This window comes from Apteryx rowi, unplaced genomic scaffold (genome assembly GCF_003343035.1).
Source record: "Apteryx rowi isolate R43461 unplaced genomic scaffold, aptRow1 scaffold_294, whole genome shotgun sequence".
Lineage (NCBI taxonomy): Eukaryota > Metazoa > Chordata > Aves > Apterygiformes > Apterygidae > Apteryx > Apteryx rowi.
Window position 1 is genome coordinate 323,735 of NW_020449352.1, and position 18,748 is coordinate 342,482.

General features: G+C 40.4%; 1 protein-coding gene across 3 annotated transcripts in view; it reads right to left on the reverse strand.

Moving 5' to 3' along the window:
• The window catches only part of MTMR2 (myotubularin related protein 2), a 50,273-nt gene extending 37,121 nt beyond the window's left edge, over positions 1-13,152 (reverse strand). The window contains exons 1-2 of one of the 3 annotated variants that reach the window (XR_003254123.1): positions 13,115-13,152; positions 7,068-7,173 (exon numbers count right to left, since the gene is read on the reverse strand). The gene's annotated coding sequence lies outside the window, so the exon portion shown is untranslated. The remainder of the gene's footprint in view (positions 1-7,067; positions 7,174-13,114) is intronic. The other 2 variants (XM_026069397.1, XM_026069398.1) reach the window with 2 other exon arrangements.
• Between the last annotated feature and the right edge of the window lie 5,596 nt (positions 13,153-18,748).

The window sequence follows — 18,748 nt, forward strand, 5'->3', positions numbered from 1 at the left end:
AAAAACAAAAAAAAAACAAAAAAAAAAACAGCCACCAGGGTAATAAAGGAACTCCTCTGGTGGAGGAAGTAGCCACCATGCAGTATTTTCCTGGAGTTTTCTGCTTTGTTTTTTCCATGATGAACCTCTCAACCCAGACCCAAGTTTCCAGTGATAAAGAACGGTCTCTTTTTCAGTTGGTGAATCTTCTGGGCCCTCACTGCACAAATATAAGGCAAGGCTTGGAAGCTCAAAGGAACACATTGTTGAGGACTACTAGAGTTCAACCACCGTTGGCTTGTCTCTTCAAGTTTGTATGGGTTGGTGCCTCAAGACAATTCTCTCATTAGTCTCCAACAGAAAGTCGTCACTGACTCAGTACAGCAAGAGTTCCTGGCACAGAAGGCTGCTGATATTATCTATTCACATGAGTCCTACATTTTTTAATACAGAATCTTCTTCAGTGCCAAGGGGTCCAAGTATGTCTTGAGAGACAACAGTTCTGTTCTGTTCTGGCTGCTCAAAAACTTTAGCCTGTGCATTAGCTCAACGCTACCCATCTTTTTAATTGTAACTTGTTTAGCAAACAGCTTATAAGGGAAATTGATTAAAATTTTCAAGGAAAGTGTTAAACTAGTTCACTGAAGTTCAGATCATTGGTCTGAAGAAAGAACAAAAAATGCTCTGACCAACAAGAAGGTCACAAATTCTGCCAACCAAAATAAGTCATATAAAAGTGACTGTTATCGAGAATTTTACTCAGGAGTTTAGTGATAAAAAGATTCAAGATATAAATAATTATATATTTACAACCAACAAACAGTCACACAGAGGAGAAGAAAGAAGTTACTTTCAGTGCAAAACCTCTACAGAAAAACCAACTTGGCAGAGAACTGCATGCAGTCACAATTCTGAGTGCTCCTTTTAAATACCATGCTTGTTCACTCCTGCCTGATTTGTGCTTCAATCTACTAAATATATAGCTATATGAAAAAAAAATAAWCAAAAACCTCTTACCCAGTTTTACTCAGCAAAAAGGAGAATTCATGCACTTTGTAGCTAGGAGAAATACGGCGGGTTTTAGGAAGAGCTGAAAATATTTTTAGGAACATCTGATGGCCATTTGCTTATTCCCTTAGTTTTCCATTCCTAATAGATGGCAATCATAAACGTTTCCAGAGATTTCCTTCACTGTGCATTACTTTATATTCAAACATTCAGGTATCTCTGTATAAGAAAGATTAGCTACGCTTGCAGTCTTTGCTCTCTTCTAACTAGATGAGCACTCAGGGAGTATTATTTCCATGTAAAGGAGACAGAAAACTGACTGCATCTGGCTTTTCCACTTCTAATTTGCATGAAATCAATATTTTGCAATCCAGAGTTTGGCTATTCTATATTTTTGTTTCCCTGAAAGGGTGAGATTCAGAAAAATTCCAAATGAGGGGTGGGAGGGAGAGAATGAGACCAAGATTTTCCATACCTCAGGACAGTTTATAAAGGAAAAAGATTCTAGTTCTCATGAAATATATAACATTTACGGTCCTAGAATGGGAGTCTTAGAAAAATAAGGCAAGAGCAGGGGCTAAATTCCAGTCACTCGCTGGGCTGTTCTGGAATGACCATGCTTATGGACAAGAGCATCATTCATTCTCCGGAATCAGCCCTTTGTGCCTTTGTTCTTCTACAGCTTAATGCTCCACAGAGGAAACGAAGCTGATTTCCCAAAGACACACGTACACAGAGCAATATAGCCAAAATCAGAACTTGTAGACAGTTAAAATATTTTTCCTCATAAGATTTCCTTTCTCCTGAGATGCTCTTCCAGTCCTTCTACTCGATACCTTTGATATTTCTCTAAAGTCTCACCCATTCTTGGATTTGGCCCTGATTTCAGCCAAGTGTGCAAAGGGATCTGTGCAAACACCACATGCAGATAAAGTAGGGGATATTTCTGCCTGTGTAGCTTTTAGTGTTGTACACCTACAAAAAGTATGTGTATATCAGTGTGGGAATATAACTGAGCCCAAAGTGGTGACACAGAGAAATACATGTGGCCAAGCCTTCACATGGTGACAGCAAAAAAAAAGGAACTGTTTATTTACTCTCAGTGCTACATCACCCGTTCAAATCTAGCAGTGCCTTTTGTGACCACAGGTCAATTATCTTCACCATCTGGTGGCTCAGGGAATATGGTCTGTAATTTAATAGTGGTCATAGACCAGTGCACTGGGAAGGATAGTTCACATCACAAAAAACACCTCTGCTTTCGGTATGAACTGGCCTTCCTCTGGGCAGTTCTGCATGAAGAGTCCCTTGACTCTTCAGTCTGACACAGGAATACATATCCTCATACCTCCACTAAACTAGGGTTGGAACTGAGTGGCAGGGAGAAGAGGAAAACTCATTCCAGTCCTGAATTACACTGCAGTGATGAGGTAGATTTTTTCATAATTTAGTACTTCCAAGCTAGCATCGTTCACTAACAAAAAAGTTGCCTAATAGCAATAGTAAAAAGGGTGCTTAAACGCATGCTTAAAGTTTAAAAAGTTATGTCTCTCTCTAAACCCAGTTCTTGTTGAACATGTGTTACACATAACCAAAGCCTGACACACTTCCTGCATTGGCAGGGAGATAGCGATGGAAAAGCTCGTTGAGGTTAGTTCAGTGATTTACAGCAAAGGATGGGGAAAATCACATCTTTCTTCAATATGTTTTTCTACTAATAATATACACATCCTACACAAAACTAGTCTAAGACATTTTGCACTAAAGCTACAGGAAAATAACACAAAGGTGGCAAAGTCAGTGACCGGCATTTTGGTTAATCCAGCCCAACATGACCTGAGGGACAGGATTTACCTCAATTTTAGAGGGTTACATCTGGCAAGTCATCCTGTGCTCTCTTCATAGCCAGAGGAAAAACATACACAGTTTTCAAATTAGACAAAACTTCACCTTTACTAGAGCACAGCTAAGGCTGGGATCCACTCTGAGCAAGCAGCTGCTGCTCCCCAAATAACATTCACACCATCCTGCAGCAAGGAGTTCCTGCAGCTTAACTGCATAATGTTCTCACTTACTCATTTGGCCTACTGTGGGCATTTACTAAATTCTGAGATAAATCACACCTTAAATGACCCATTTCTTTCCATTCACCAGAAGGGAATTGCAGTTGACTAGCTTGAATGTAGACTAGCTCAAATGAATTCCATTCAGGAAGCTTACGGAAGACACTGATAACTTCCATTTATTGTCTTAGAAGGAGAAAACTACTTCATGTACCTTCTGTCATTCATCAGTTATGTATCTTACAAAATAAATCACATGGGTTTGTCTAAAAAGTCTTCAATGCACACACACAATGCATAACAAATTATGGTTATGCACGCAACTGTTTCTTCCCTTTTCTCACCTTTGAGTCCTGGGCATGCCATGCTAATAAATACATTTCATGCATAAACCCATTACAAAAGCACTGATTACTCATATATTAAAGGATTAAATTAAAAAAAAAAAAGTTATTTACTGGAGGGAGCAAACAATAGTGGAGGAAGGGACACATGCTTTGCTAAAGGCTTGTGCTATTGTTTGCTGGACCTCAAAGGAATATCAGAAATTGTGGATCTTATCATTGTTCTCAAAGAGGAGAATGGTTCAGCGGCCACAAACAGCAATGCCAGGAACACAGATTTGAAGCACTTTTTCTGAAGGCTGCACAACTAAGCAGGTGACATGCTGGTCTGACATACTGGTGACTTGCTGCCAGATATATTTCTGTAAGAAGGCACTAACTTGTATGAGAGCCCTGCTGGCCACAGAACGGACTAGAAGCAAGGAACAACATAAGAAAGCCATCATTAGGAATCTCCAAGCTCTGTTTCAGGCTTTAGCTTTACATAATCCAAAACTCAAACACAACGGACCTGAACAAAATTTCAGGTAAAGGCACTGTTCTTAAGGGAAGTGGCAGCAGACTCCCATTGCCATAGTCACTGCTTCCCAACTCCAGGTGGCATCCTGGCAGGGAATCCAAATCTTTTATGAGAACTACTCCAAAGTTCTGAATATGGTAAACTTCAGGCTATATCCTATAAATCAACAGCTAACTCAAAAAGAAAATCCCTATTGATAAAAGCTAGAGCATTAACAACAAAACTTAGGAGCCTACACAGATATATCTACCCATAGGCAGCAGAGAAAATACTACCTATAGGACTTGGGAACAAGAATCTCACTGTACTTCAATCACCAAGTGCCCTGATCCATAAGAGGTATATAGGCATCTCAGTCCCTTTGGCAATGTTGGCTCTAAGGTGTTTTTGAATTTTTCACTCTGAATGTACAAAGTATATATGAATTTCCAACTCATTTTCACTTCCAACTACTTCCATTCTGTTCCTGCCTGATCTATAACTTATGTTTGAACATATGGCAGGGTATTTGCTAAAAATTCCCTTGAAAAGTGCATTCCCTAAATCAATTCTAAACAGCTTCAGATTTGAGATCAGGACAGGGCGGTGGGGGAAAGAACCTAACAGTGCTTTGTTTTTTATACTGCTAACTGAAGCAGCCAAAAGCTATTTAGAGTTAGTGAAAATTCTATAAATTGTAGGGGAAAAGCAATTTAATCTTAGTTCCAGATATCAAAATGCTCACTATACATTAAAAAAAAAAAAAACCTTTATAAAACTTACTATGAAATACTTTGTAGAAAGATTTAGGAAAAATACTGCGTATGCGTTCAGCAGGAATTCCCAGGGGTTGTCTCATTTACCTCATTATAAACACACGYAAACACACATACAGAGTGTTAATTGCTCTCCAAAAGAAATCTGCAGGCATAGACTGCAAGAAAATATGTGGGTCCTTCTCCTGGTTCCCTCCTCCCAACAGACGCCTACTGTTCTTCTAAAAATTCCCCACAAAAAACGATAGTGCTAATTGTAGCTATCACAAAGTGTTTTTCCATAGCCACAGACATTTAATTCCTAAATTTGAGCTGATGCACATGCAGAGCCAGAGACCAAGTGGAGGTAGGAGCAATGATGGATCCATGCAGCAATTCATTCTAGCAGGGATAATTTAAATACACATCAAGAGCATAATCCCACAATTGGCAGATCCTCTTCAAAATCTTGAAATGCTTATTTTTAGTCTCTTAAAGCTAACTCACACAACACCTTATGAGAACACTGTGGAGCCCAGGCACTTGTCTCCATACCACAGAGGTATCAAAAACTCTGTTAGTTCCCACTTTAGGACTTATTATCTTTTTTTTTTTTCCCTAGGAATAATGTGGGATTTATCTTCTCAGAAGAAGAAGAAGAAATAAAGTGTTCAGCTCAAATCTCAGTATCTATTAAGACTTGAAAGTTCACATGGTCTTGTGCCAATCAAAGCTGCACAAGATGCTCAAGTGTGTAAGGAATGGGCTAGTATGCAAAACACTGATGTGGTTATATCAGTTAATGGTATATTCACCTGGAATATCAAAGGCAAAGCCACATCTCAGAAAGGTCAAAGAAAATAATAACAATCAGGACCTTGAAAAAAAAATCTCTCAATGAACAGGCTTAAAAAAAAGCCAAAACACTGCAAAACTGTCACATGACAGATGTTAATTCAGAGAAAATGGGGCAACGAATAAATGACTAGCATCTGTTCTCCTTGTCTCAAGACCCGAAATATACTGGTTTTAGCTGATCACCACGCATAGCAAGTCTTCCATTCCCAAGCATGTTCACTGAGGAGCTAGCACTAGCCATCAAGGACGAGCCCAGAGAGCAAACAGTAACTCACTAGCCCTGACAGCGACCGAATTGAGGACGGCCTGTGGGACTGCAGTCCCTCAGCAATACCAACATAAGAGGCTGTCCGTAGGGAGAGGACAGATCTCGATTCCACCCTCCTGGCTTGTTCTCCAACACCAGTCACAGCAATGAAGAGAGAAACGGTTATTGCTTTGACTCGTTCTTAGCCTAAAAATTGTGTTTTCTGTATGCTGGAGTAAATGAATGTCCCAACTTTATGGGGAAGACTTCAGACATATTATATACTTTTTTACCCAGACATGTTCTGAAAATTACTTTTTGTATCCATAGATAAAAGATTCAAACTGTCATTAGATTACATACAAACTACTGATTACTTTTCAAATTGTAGTCAATAGTGGTTAATAAGCCTCCTTTAGCAAACTGTCATTAGAAAGAAACACGCAAGTTCTTGCCACTTATGAACAGGAGGACTGTTAATTAAGAGCTATGGAGACAACATTCACAGGGAAAAAAAATATCATAGTTGTCAGAGAAACACACTAGTTTTGTATTTAGAGTTTTTATGACATTTTATTGTGTTTAAATTTTACAAAGCTGCTCAACCATAGCTGAGAAATGCTAGAAGTTGTTATTAAAATGTACCAATGCCAATAATTTTATACTCAAGGACCTTATTTTCAAAGCTATGCTATATCAAAAAATCCCTTGGTTTCAGCAAGAGACATGTATAGATAGCTTTCAGAACTCTTGTGACACCAGACTAGAACTATGGATTTTCCATTAACAGATTTAATAATGGACTTAAAACGGAACCTTTTGGAACCTTTTATGTCAGAGCCATTTATTGTAACAGAAGATTATTTTATCAGCTCAGAGATAGTAATCTTTCTGGGAAAGATGATACTTCTAAGAATCTAGTGTTTACAAACAAGCAGGAGTTTTCAAGAGTGAATCTCTCATATATACACACACTAGAAAAAAAAAAAAAGGTTGAGTATCTCCACCCACTTAAAGCACTTAAAAGAAATGGAATTCTTTTGAAAATTCATCTCCAAACATGGGTTGCAGAGTCAGCTTTTTGAAGATAAAACAACTTTATAAAGAAGGAAATAATATGGTAGCAATTGAACCCCAATTTCACCTGTTTGACTTTGGGTCCTTTCATGCTTTGGCTACTAAAATTTGGCATGAATCAGAAAGCTGAAATCATTTTACCATATCCAAACTTAACAGAGCAAGAAACTGTCTCTGAAGGAGCTTATTTTATCCACTTTTTTTTTTGTTGTTTTTTTAAAGACAAAACACACATACCCTTAAATCTGGAGAAAAGTTGTCTGTTGAGGTGGAGACTGAGTCGGATGATATTGCAGAAGCAGATTTGGTATGGGCAGAATGGTCTGAGTGAGAAGTGGAAGCACTGTAAAGAGAAACACAACATATCAGAACTGTGCATTTCTAAGACTACTCAAAAGGCTATAAATATAGCCAGACACTCACTTGCAATCATATCAGACAATTTTCATGAGTTTCCACCCTTTCCATTGTCAAGTATTTTTTCCTCCACGGTGGTTAAAAAGAACCTGTTTTCCTTTCTGTTCCTATGGATTACCAAAGCACACACAATCCCTTATCAAACCTCAGCTCAAACTGAGCCAACACGATGACAATCACAAACTTGATCAAACTCTAAATCACAGAAACTACGGGCCTCAATTTCAAACTTTCAGATGGGAGATATTAGTGTGCTACAACTGGATAAAAACAGACAGAATCCTGAACACATGCCAGCACAATTCCAACCACAGCTTTACAGTGGTGGAATAAATTCAGAATAAAAACGCTTTCCATCACACATAACTTTCCTCCTTCAGGTGTAAGTATAACCCTCAGGAGAATTAAAAAGACTCTTCCATTATACTATCACAACTCTCTGGTAATGCAGAGTGTGATTTGATCAAAAACAAAGTAAACCTGATTTTTTTAAAGTTTTTTTTTTTTTAGTACAGCTGTAAGCAATTAAAATAAGCTTATTTTATGGCATTTTTATGTTGCAACCTCTCCTAGAACCATAATTGCTTAAAATAAGCATTTGATAATAATGCTCTTAAAATGCTGTATGATTGTAAAGAAAGATCCTCTGTGGTACGCTGTTATTCCCTGCCATAGTACAGCAGTGAACACTACTTAGACCGATTAATTCCTACGTCCTTATGGATCCCCACTGACCTCGGAAAGGTTTTGCTTGGGTGTAAAGATACTCCTAAGGATTGGCTGCCAAGCTCCAAGCCTGGCCTTGGCCAAGGCACGATTCCAGCAGGAGTGTTACCATTACTAGTTGTATTAAATAGACATGTGACAACCTGGAAACAGCTATATCTGAGATTCCAAAGGGCCTGGAGATGTTAATTGTCTCAAAACTGTTTTGCTGCTTAACTGCTGGTAAACAGCCACTGAAAGGCCACAACGTTCCATTTGAATTTGTATTCTTTGGAGTTTGGCAAAGTATTACACAGGCAGTGTTAAAAATATGAGGTACTACAGCAAAATTGGGCTCTTGCTGGGAGTCAATCCTTTCTCTCCAAGGTTTAAAGAGTATTGGCAACTTTTTAATGCTGTAAAGTGGAAATTTAGAAATGGAAGTTTTGGGAACAGTAGAAACTTATTTAAAATAAATGATACTGTTGTGTAAAACGAATAGCACAATTCTACTGAATGCACTTATTGTACACGGTTCAACAGCTAAACACTCATCTTTCCAAGTTACTTAACTCTTGACATGAGTTTGCCAGGAGACACTGCATTTCGGACGGAGCATGCCACTTGTGCACACAACGTCACTCATACTCTCCCGACAGCAGAATCTCTGTCCCAGACAGAAAATAATCTGACTCTAAAATTACAAAGACTAAATCTGCAAAGTTTCCTCATTTCGGCCTGTTCTTACAGGTTGATGGGCCTCATATATACACAGCCCTCATGTACAGTTTCAAATATAACTAAATTGATATAACTGTGCTGCTGTTGAAAGGGATGGTCACATTCCCTCTCTTCCTCCTCTCCTCAACCCGGGCTGCGCGCTGCTGCCATCTCCATTGGGCTGGACGAGCAAGCACGTGGATGCAAGGTTCAATTCGCTGATCTGCCAGGACAGTGAGCTATTAATAAACATGAAGAGAGTCTTCTGTTGAATAACAGAGCTGATCTGATTCATTATACTGTCGTATAAATCATCAGATCCAGTGCACGGGGGAGGGAAGGAATCTGTATCAGGAGATGGTGAGGAAGCTTGAGAACGCTTCTGCTCACAGCAGCCTGAACGCATGCTAAATTAGGTGTAGCATTAGACCACATTTTTACATTTCTTTAGTTGAACCAGCTCAGACCCCTAGATGTGTTCTCTTAAAATTCATTTCAGCTTGTTTTCTGTATGTTCAGCCTTCATCTTTCAAGAGTTCAGTCCAGTATTTTCAACTGTTTAATTAATTTGATTTTAAAACACAAGTAAAAAATCACCCTTAAGTGTCCTACAAAGCAGCATCTATCTCCTGTAGATCAACCTGTACAGAGATAACACTTGAAGTTATAAATTAAGAGTAAATAGATACTATAGATGCCTTTGTCACTCAGTATCAGCTCTGACTCTTCTCCCTCCTTATCCACCCTGCCTTCTCCCCCTGCAGCTTCCAGTCGGGGGAGCCAGAGTTTCAGAATAAATCTTTAGAAGTCATGACTTTGAATTCTCTCCCATTTAAGGGCCAGAATTTTGTACATTTAAATTTAGTTTCAAAAGTCATCAAGTCTGCTCAGAGTTTACAAGTCATTAGGCACAGGTGTAAATAAACATGCAAGGAACACAGCAGCAGATAACCTGGCCTATGCGCTCACACTTCATTAGCACGGCACAGGAAGACAACTTACTCACCGAGTGACCACAGCTAAATTACTGAACACAGTAGTATTTTAATAGAAACATTTGCATCAAGAATTTCACATCCCTTGCCACAGAAAATGCAACTGGAAGGGCCTTTAATGAAGTACTCTGGTCTTCCCCTCTCTGCCCCCAAGCTAGGACCAGCTACACCCAAACAATTCCTGAGACGTGTCTGTCTAACCTGCTCTTAACAGCTTCCAGCGACGGAAAGCGCTAAACAAAAGGATTAGAAATTCTCCAGTTGTTCTGCTTACACAACTGCTCTGCCCTTGCACATGCCCAGTGTCTTGTTAATGGATAGGCAGTGATCATCTRCTCGCTGTAGACCAAAGAGTTTTATGAAATTGTCAATTAATTTTACTTCTACAGGCTGACGGATGAGCCGATTTATGCAGGAAAAAAAAAAAGAGGAGACCCATAATCCACAGGCTGTCTGAGCTGTGAAAGTGTTTTGTGTTTGTTGATCACGCTTGGCTTCAAGTGGGTTTTAATGAAGGAAAGCATTTGCATTTTAGAAGTGGATTTTCAAAGGCTCCCAGCATCAGCCTCTCCCTGCCTCCGCCGAAGCCAATGCTAAGGCTCCCCATGACATCAGCGGGTGCTTTCGGAAAGCCCAGCCTGCGCACACAGTGAACAATGCCACTTGGATTATGCAGCCCTACACAGTATGCATAGGTTGCGTATGTTTGGCTCAGGGCCTCTGCTCTCCCCATCAATCATTTCTCCAGGGCTGAAACGAAACGAGGGAGCAGACAAGGGAACCTCCGCTGCCTCGCGACTCCTTCTCTCTAATCGTTGTCAGGCACTTGCGCGGCTCCAGTGCTGCTGCTTAGCCAACTAATTAACCCGATGTCCCTGTGTGAACATGAGAAGTTTATTAGCTTCAGCACTTTAGTTACCATAGAGCTCCCCTCTGCTGCTAATGCAAAAACAAAGACTCCCAAGCCTTGTAGTTTAACAGTCCTTTGGGCAGGGGAGGGGGAGAGCGACCTGTGGCCGACAAGCAAACTCGGAGTGGGGAGACCAGAGCTCCCTTGCCAGCTCTGCCACAAGCCCTTCTGCAGGACCTGCAGCAAATCATTCACTCCTGCTTTTGCTGTAGTTTCTCCACCATATCGCAGCTTTTGTCAGTGCAGTCTGGTACAATATTTTTGGCAGCATGATGGGGCAATTCTGCTGTTAGTCTAAAATGTGGAGGACCCCACGGAGGAAGCAGTATTTTCACAGAGAAAGACCCCACACACCTGCGTTTCATGAGTAAGACATTATAGGGCAAGACTGAGTGATGGCAACAGCATGAGGGTCAGACCTTACTGTTGTGTTTGGGGGCACCTGACAAACATTTGAGAACATGTGTATGTTTGGCCAGGTTTCAGCAAGGGTTAAAAATCACTGGAATTTTGCCAATTACTACTAGTTGAAGGTTTGGCTCAATGCAACACAATCAACCTCCAAAATGAGAATTTTATCTCTGAACTTCATTCATGTTCGAGGAAACTACATATCTTGASGTTCACAAAATACTTAGAGCTCTTCCTAGGGGAAAGAAGCAGACTGTAGATATTCCAGAATGGACCTGTGAAGACCAAGTACCTCCTGCAGCCTTTCTGCTCCTATGCTGCAAGCCCAGGCAGCTCCCCGACATCCTTTCCTCACGTCTAGGTTAAGTGGCAAACAGGACCCCTGCAACAGTTCAAAGGCACCTTCAGGGAAAACACCTTATTCCTTTTACCACTATCGCTGTTTCTCCTCTCCTTCCTCCCAGCCCGAGCAGAAGCAGGAAATAAGTTTGGGATGCAACTAACACTGATGTCAGTCTTTCATCTTAGTAATTATTATTATTATTACTAAAATGTATTTCCTACGGCCAGATTTTGAAAGATAAATGAGACCAAATGAGATTTGTAAGCATAATGGTCTTGTATAGTATCTGCCTGCATTATTAACCCCTTGGCTATATGGAATACATATATGCAACTAGTACAAGAATTACAATGGAAACGAAGCACAATGACTCAGCTCTTGATAAAGTGTTCACTGTTATTATTACGACTATCCCACACCATGCCAGATGGTTTTCAAACATAATTCAGCCTCAGACAGATGCCCTCTGGTGATTCTTGTTCAGGCAACTGAAAGGTATTACTGCCTCTGCAGCAGAATTGAAGGTATGCCAGTGTGCTTAGCTTAAACTAACAACAAAGATGTAAAGAAGCTGCAGACAGAAGTGTCTGAGACACGCAAGCTCATCCTGGTACGCTGTGAAGGTGCAGAGGAAATATTTGGCGGAAAGCAGAGGCAAAGTCTCAGGCCACTTCAAAAAGTATCATCAAACAGCACCTGCCAGAGCCATCTGAGACAACCTCTATCCTCAGACACTTCTAAAAGCAAGGTGTATAAAAAAGGTAAGGTAACTATTATAGAAGGAGTCTGAATATGAAGTTAGTGCTTTCCTAGATGAGATCAGCAACAGTTTTCCATGGAAGGAAAAAGCACAAATCCAGCTTTTGAAGGTGGTGATTTGACCACATGAGGCTCTGAGAGGAACACAACAAAGGCCAAGTAAGCACAGAGATGCACAGGGACTGCCGGGGTCAAACTGTAAAAAATGCAGACAAATGCACCATTTATGTAGGACTGACTTTTCCTCCCTGTATCATTACTCCCATTGTAGGCARTTTATTAAAATATTCTTCGTACTCTAAAAATAGTATTTTTTTTTCCCCATCCATCCACCCTCCACAAGAAGGAAATCTAGAATATCTCTTGGAAGAGCTTTCAATGAAAGTCAGACCTAAGGACAACCATGCTATACAACCTCTCCTGATAGGTTGTGTGATCCAGGAAGAAAGTCGTGACAACCGATTTTACTTAGCACATGAAAAAAAAAGAAAAAAGAAAAAAGAAAACTGTCATAACATACTATGAGGGACCATGTGATATGAAATAAACCATCCCAGTATTTAATTGCTAAGAATGGTCATTTCCAAACAAGTATCTTAGAGGTCTGCCTCTTCCTGTTCCTAAAGATCAAGAAACAACCCTATGCAAAGAAGGACTGGACTGCAACTCCCAAAGAAACTACCCACTGTTAATTTTTGAAGACACTCATTCAGACTTTGAAAACTGAGAAAGAGATCTTTGTCTTGCTTCAAAACAAGATATTGGCAGAAGAAAAACAATAATAAAACAGAAAAGAAAATATCAAGTTCAGGTTCCTAAAGTTCCTATCCTAAATCTATGATTGGGAAGCTGTGTATGAGTGAAACACCTGGAACAGAGCACCTGGATCTCTGAGAAAAAATGATGAGACAGGAAGGACAAATATATCTGGGAAATAAGCTGTTTAAAAACAAAACAAAACAAAAAGCTTATGGATAGGGCTTTAGGACACTTATTTTCTGTACCGATATCTAAAAATACAAACCTGGCTCACTCCTCCAGCTAACGCAACCAAAATGCAGGCACTGATGAGAAAGTCAGCTCTCCAACACCTTCTTTATGAATCTTCCCTTTCCTGCCACTGCAACAAGTAGCTGCTTCTTTGCTTGCAAAGCTGTGCCAATTACCGAGATGCTAATTGGCATGAGCTGCTCACACCATTTCTTCTGTATCCAATTGTATGTTTTGTTTCAATAGTCACTGAACTGACAAGGAAAACAGGTGATAAAATGCACCACTGTGCTACACAGTTTCAGCCGCAGAGGTCATAAATGAGAAAAGCACTGCAGAGCGTAAATTTCCATTTCCTCTCTTCCTGTTTTTGTAAAAGTTTCTCATTATGTACATTCCTAAAAATTAATCAAGGTGAAAACTGCAAATTAATGATGACTAGTGGCAAATACAATTTAATTTGGAAGCTCTAGATGACAAGAGAGCAGGATCCAATTGGTTCAAATTTACAGCAGGGCCGTGAATGCGTGCACCTGCAGTATTTGGGCACTTTTCTTAAAAGTATAATTACGTTGAGGTATTGAGCTTACTTCCCAAATTTGAGCTGACAGCTCTTCCTCTTCAATACTTTCAACACTCCTGTTTCTGTCAGAGAATGAAAAAGAAGTACTGAAAAACCTTTTGGGTCATATCAGAGCAGAGGGAGACAAACCAGTGCTTGTTCCCCATGAATATCACTTTTGTCCTAGTTAGTCCTGGCTGAACTGGCCTGGGAAATCCAGCTGTTGCCCACACCAGGATCTCCCATTTATAGCAGCTCCCTGTGGACCCGTGCAAGGCTAGGTGGCTCCTGTAGCCCTTATTTGTACATCTATTCCTAAGGGTATTCAGCAGTGCCTTGCAGATCCTTCTTCAGGGAAGTACTTAAGCGAGCAGGCGGTGTCTAACCGAATCGGGACTCGGCAGCAGGGGCGGGCGTTCTGCGCAGCATTCTGCTCTGACACGGCGTCGTAACAAACTCTGCTGCTGTAAATTAAGTTTTAGCCTCTTAACACCCAGTCTGCCCCAGGACAGGAATCCCCCTGTGCTAGGCACTGTACGTATCCAAAATAATAGGCAATCCCTCTCCCGAAGAGCTTACACAGATGGACAAAGGAGTTTTATCTCCAGCAAGCAGTGATTCAGTCTCGGTTCTTCTCAGCAAAATAAAAAAACAGAACAGGCTTATTCTACTTAGACTACACCTACTAAAAGAAACTTAATTATACGTAAAATGCATCCCTACACTAACAGAAAACACAGTACTGTCTCTTTATGCACATGCAGAACATAAAATTGCTGTATTTAAGAACTACATGGAACTCACGTTTTTTCTAAACATTTGAAAATCCCACTTTAACCTCTGCTTGACCTGTAACAATCTCAGAGGGGGAAAAAAGCCATAAACAAATATGCTTTTGAAGGAAAGAAAAGAACCAACTGCCAGGCTTCCTCTGGCATTCAGAAAAGGCAGACAGTTATATAATATAATAATGTACCCTCTCCATTCAAAAGGGTTGGCAACGTCAGAGCTTAACAACATCTTAAAAAGAAGCCATTTCAGCAAACAAATCATTGTGCATGTGTGTGACAGACCTAAAATAGCCCCCCATGCCACTTGCCTGAATGAAAAAGATTCACTTCTGTTGCCAAGCAAATCCGGGTCTCAATCTGACTGCAACGTTCCAAGGAAAGAAAATGTCACTTTTTAAAAGTTGATCCTTTTAAGTAGCATCCTGGGCTGAATATATAGTACATGTTTTCCCATGAGCCATAAAGAGAATGTCCTTATATTTTGACCGTGAACAAGCTTTTCTAGGAATGCAAATTTTGCTCTTAATAGTTACACAATGGACTACAGTGTCACAAGCACTGTTCATGCTCTATTAGTCATTCTTTTATTTTTTTTTACACAGAAGTTCACAAAAGGCCTACAGTGCGCGTAGAGCACTTGCTAAACAATAGGCTGATTGTTTAAAATATTTGCAAGATTCCAAGAATAGAAAGCCAACACCCAAAGACAAACCAATATGCAGCATATAATTAATAACAGCAAGCAGCCCACAGTATCATGCTTTCATGAGTCAAACAACCCAGAAGGTAGAAAACAGGAAGAACCCAGCTACCATAGGCCTAAACTAAGATATGCTGATCACCCTGTGGAGGATAACAACAAAATGATCTGTAGTCTTGAGAGAAACAAAAATGGGAATTAGTTTTCTAACAAGCTCCAGCATGGGATGGGATGGTAGTCAGTAACAAGAAACAAACCAGAATTGGGGAAAAAGAAAAAAAATCTTGCATTCCTGATGGAAATAGACATTTTACCTCTGTTTCAGCAACTAAATTTCAGCCTACATCAGCAGAGTCCAAAATTAGTTACCACCTCCTGAAAGCAAGCTGATAATCCAGTACTTTGGTCTGAATCCAGTTCCTAATGGAAATATGTTTGCCTTGCAAAAACCACCACTAGCGCAAGCAACTTCACTTGCAGCATTAACAGTTACAGCAATGACTGTGGGCAAGGCAAATGACTGTGGGCAAGGCCATCTCCTCCAGGTGAGACAGAGCTGGAAGACAGTCCAGTTATGGTTCTGCCCTACCGCTTGTAATAGAGAGGTTTGACAAGTTTTCTGGAAATGGCTGCACACTTCTGGGTCTGTGCCTAAAGCTTTTGGGTTCCCAGCCACCAGGACAGACCCTTAGCATTGAAAATAAATTAAGACTGGAAGATGAAGAGGAGTTCTAGATGCAACCTTGCTTATTATCACTGCTTACTCAAAACAACAACATCGCTTACTGAAATAGTGCTCTCAACCTGCTCATCTCTGTGCCTTCCCGCACCACGGGTTATTGCTATACTTCTTGGATCATCTGGAGTTGTTCAGAGGGAGCTAGTGGCTTCATTTTCAAATAGGAGATGCTGTAGATGGTAGGACTGAACTCAAGGTGAAAAGGATCCCCCCTGAGAAAACAGTATTCCTGGGTTGAGAAAACGTGGTCAAGGAAAAGAAACTGTAGTAATTTAGGCTACAGATATTTGAAGAAATGCTGCACAGTGATAGAGAGAAAGCCATTAGGGAGATCACTAACACGTTCATGGCATCTCTAGGGAAGTCTCCTGGGGCCGTGATAGATAGCAGGCGTCCTGACTTGCAGTTCTCTCTCCCAAACTGCCCAAGGCACAGCCTGGCCAGACCAGAACCAAGGTGCTCTCCATGCAGCATGACTGCTTCTAGCAAAAAAGCAACTTGAGAGCCCAGATCCAAGAGCTTCCTGGTGACACAAGAGCATCTGTGACTCTTAGTGTTATCTGTGGAAGCATCAGCTTCCAGGGTCCAGACCTGGGTGGTGTCACTGTCTCCTACTTCAGAGCAATCTCAGATTTACCACAGTACTGCAGTTACCCCTCACATGAGAAACAGGGCTGGCAACATCCATCTTCTTCTACAGGTATTTTGAGACATACAGAAAGAAGAAGTCATTATGGAAATACCAATTACAGTCCAAAACCACTCTTATTATTTACCAGTATTTATATTTATCATATAAATGTCAACCCACCCCCCTTAAAATATGTTAATCCAGAGTAAAAACTGCAAGTAAAAAATGATCCGGATTTTGATGCAAATTCAGACATTCCCATACTAAGCTGCAATAATGACTCCAGAGTCAATGTGAGGAAGTAGAAGCAGTAAAACAGAAACTAATATGTGATCTCAAATCTTTTGTTTGTTTTAAAAGCTTTTTGTTGCTATAGATATAGTAACTTTTTATTATTTGTATTCTGGCAGAAATTCATAATTTCTAGTTACATGCTAAGACTCAGTTATGTATAGTTTAACCAAATATGCTTCCCACAATTCATGTGCTGCCTCAATTTTTTGATTGTTATTTATCTCCCTATTTAAAAAACATCTTGATAAGAAAATAACATGTACTGTCAAATGCTCTCTTTTCCTTTCAAACACACACCACACAACACCCTGGCCCCAATAAAACAAACACCCACAGGAATCAAAAAAACAGAGATTTACTCATCAACAACATTAGTTGCTCCATATTGGGATTAATTAAAAGAAGGAAGAAAAAGTATATAAATACAATCCATTTGGAGAGTCATATATCACCTAGAAAAACTGACGTGGCATAACACCTCAGTATTATCTCACAGACACGGTGCAGCAACATGCTCTGCCAGACTCCGCTCAAAAAAGGTTTTGAAACAACTAAGTTCTGTCACCAGCACAGCCCCTGCACAAAGCTGGTCCCTAGTGGAGTCTTAAGGCTAAATTAGTTTTCAAGTGTTCAATAATTTGGGAGTTTCATTTTCAGAAATTCAAATTAAGACAACATGAGGATGTTTTCATAAACATTGAGCACCTGTATCTCACAATAACCTCACAATAACCTCCAAAGGAGAGCCCAGCATCTCTGAAGATTGCAGTCCATCAGTCACAGTTCTCAGGTTCAGCACTCACAACTGGGACCAGGTTTCCAAAGAAACATTTATGGTCTAAATACAAGGCCTGGTTTTCAAAGCACTCAGAAGCTGTTGATTTCCATTAGGGCCTGGACTTGCCAAAGGGCTCTGCCCTCCTCCACGCCTACCACTGGCCAGTCATGGGGTACATGTTGAAAACAAAGGTCTTTCAGATTCTAACCCCATACATCAAAAGGAGACGCACAAAGTTAACAAGCTCATCTGAAGACTCTCTACACATCAGTTCCTAAGCATCTGTAATGAAGGCTAATCTTCTAAGATCACCCACTAGCCACAGCCACTTCTTCCTGATGCTTTTGCTTGCCTCAAACAGAAATTGATGCATGTGAAAAACTAAATGACTTAACAAGCAGTAGGATCAGTGAAGCCTGGATGGGTTCAGCTCCAGATGGTAGACGTTGTCRGTGTCTATGCTCCCACCTAGCTGATGGAAATCCAGTCAGCGGAGTCCAGAAGATCATTCAGCTCCCTCAGAGCGAGCACCTACCTTTGCTCGGCTGGATTGCTCACAGAGCGTACTGACCCCACCGATGACAGTGAAGTTTTAGACACCTCCTTCACATGCAGATACGAAAGTCTGAACTAGATGCTGCCCCTGTTTCCAGAAGATGAGTGTCTTGTGGCAGAGAAGTTTGTATTTGCTTTTTGTTTTCAACTGAACATAGCCTTTTCAGACATCAGAGGAAGCACAGGAGGGGAAGGAAATGCCAAAATGAGAGACAGAATATTGTGAATATCCCCAACTTGAGAGAAGCCTTGGCCTAAAGAACCCCTATACATTCGTGACATCTTTCTCATGTAGGTAAACCCTTATGCTGAAAAAGGGACAAGCTTTTTCCATAATGGGAACACTGACATGGTCTCCCTCCCCATATCCATCTTTATTTTAAATGCAAAACTTGTAACTTATTACTTTTACTCCTCTGTCAAATATGGCTGAAGTTGTCCGAAGGTTACAAAAACTACAAGGGAACAAACTCAGATACAGACATATGTACAGAAACAGTGCTTAGGAAATCAGGCGACAATTCTTTGCTCTTTCCTTAGTTGCCCACAGATTTAGTTAACATACAGAAAAGAGAAATAAAATGAGCTAAGAAATAGCTCCTTCCTTTTTTGGAACAG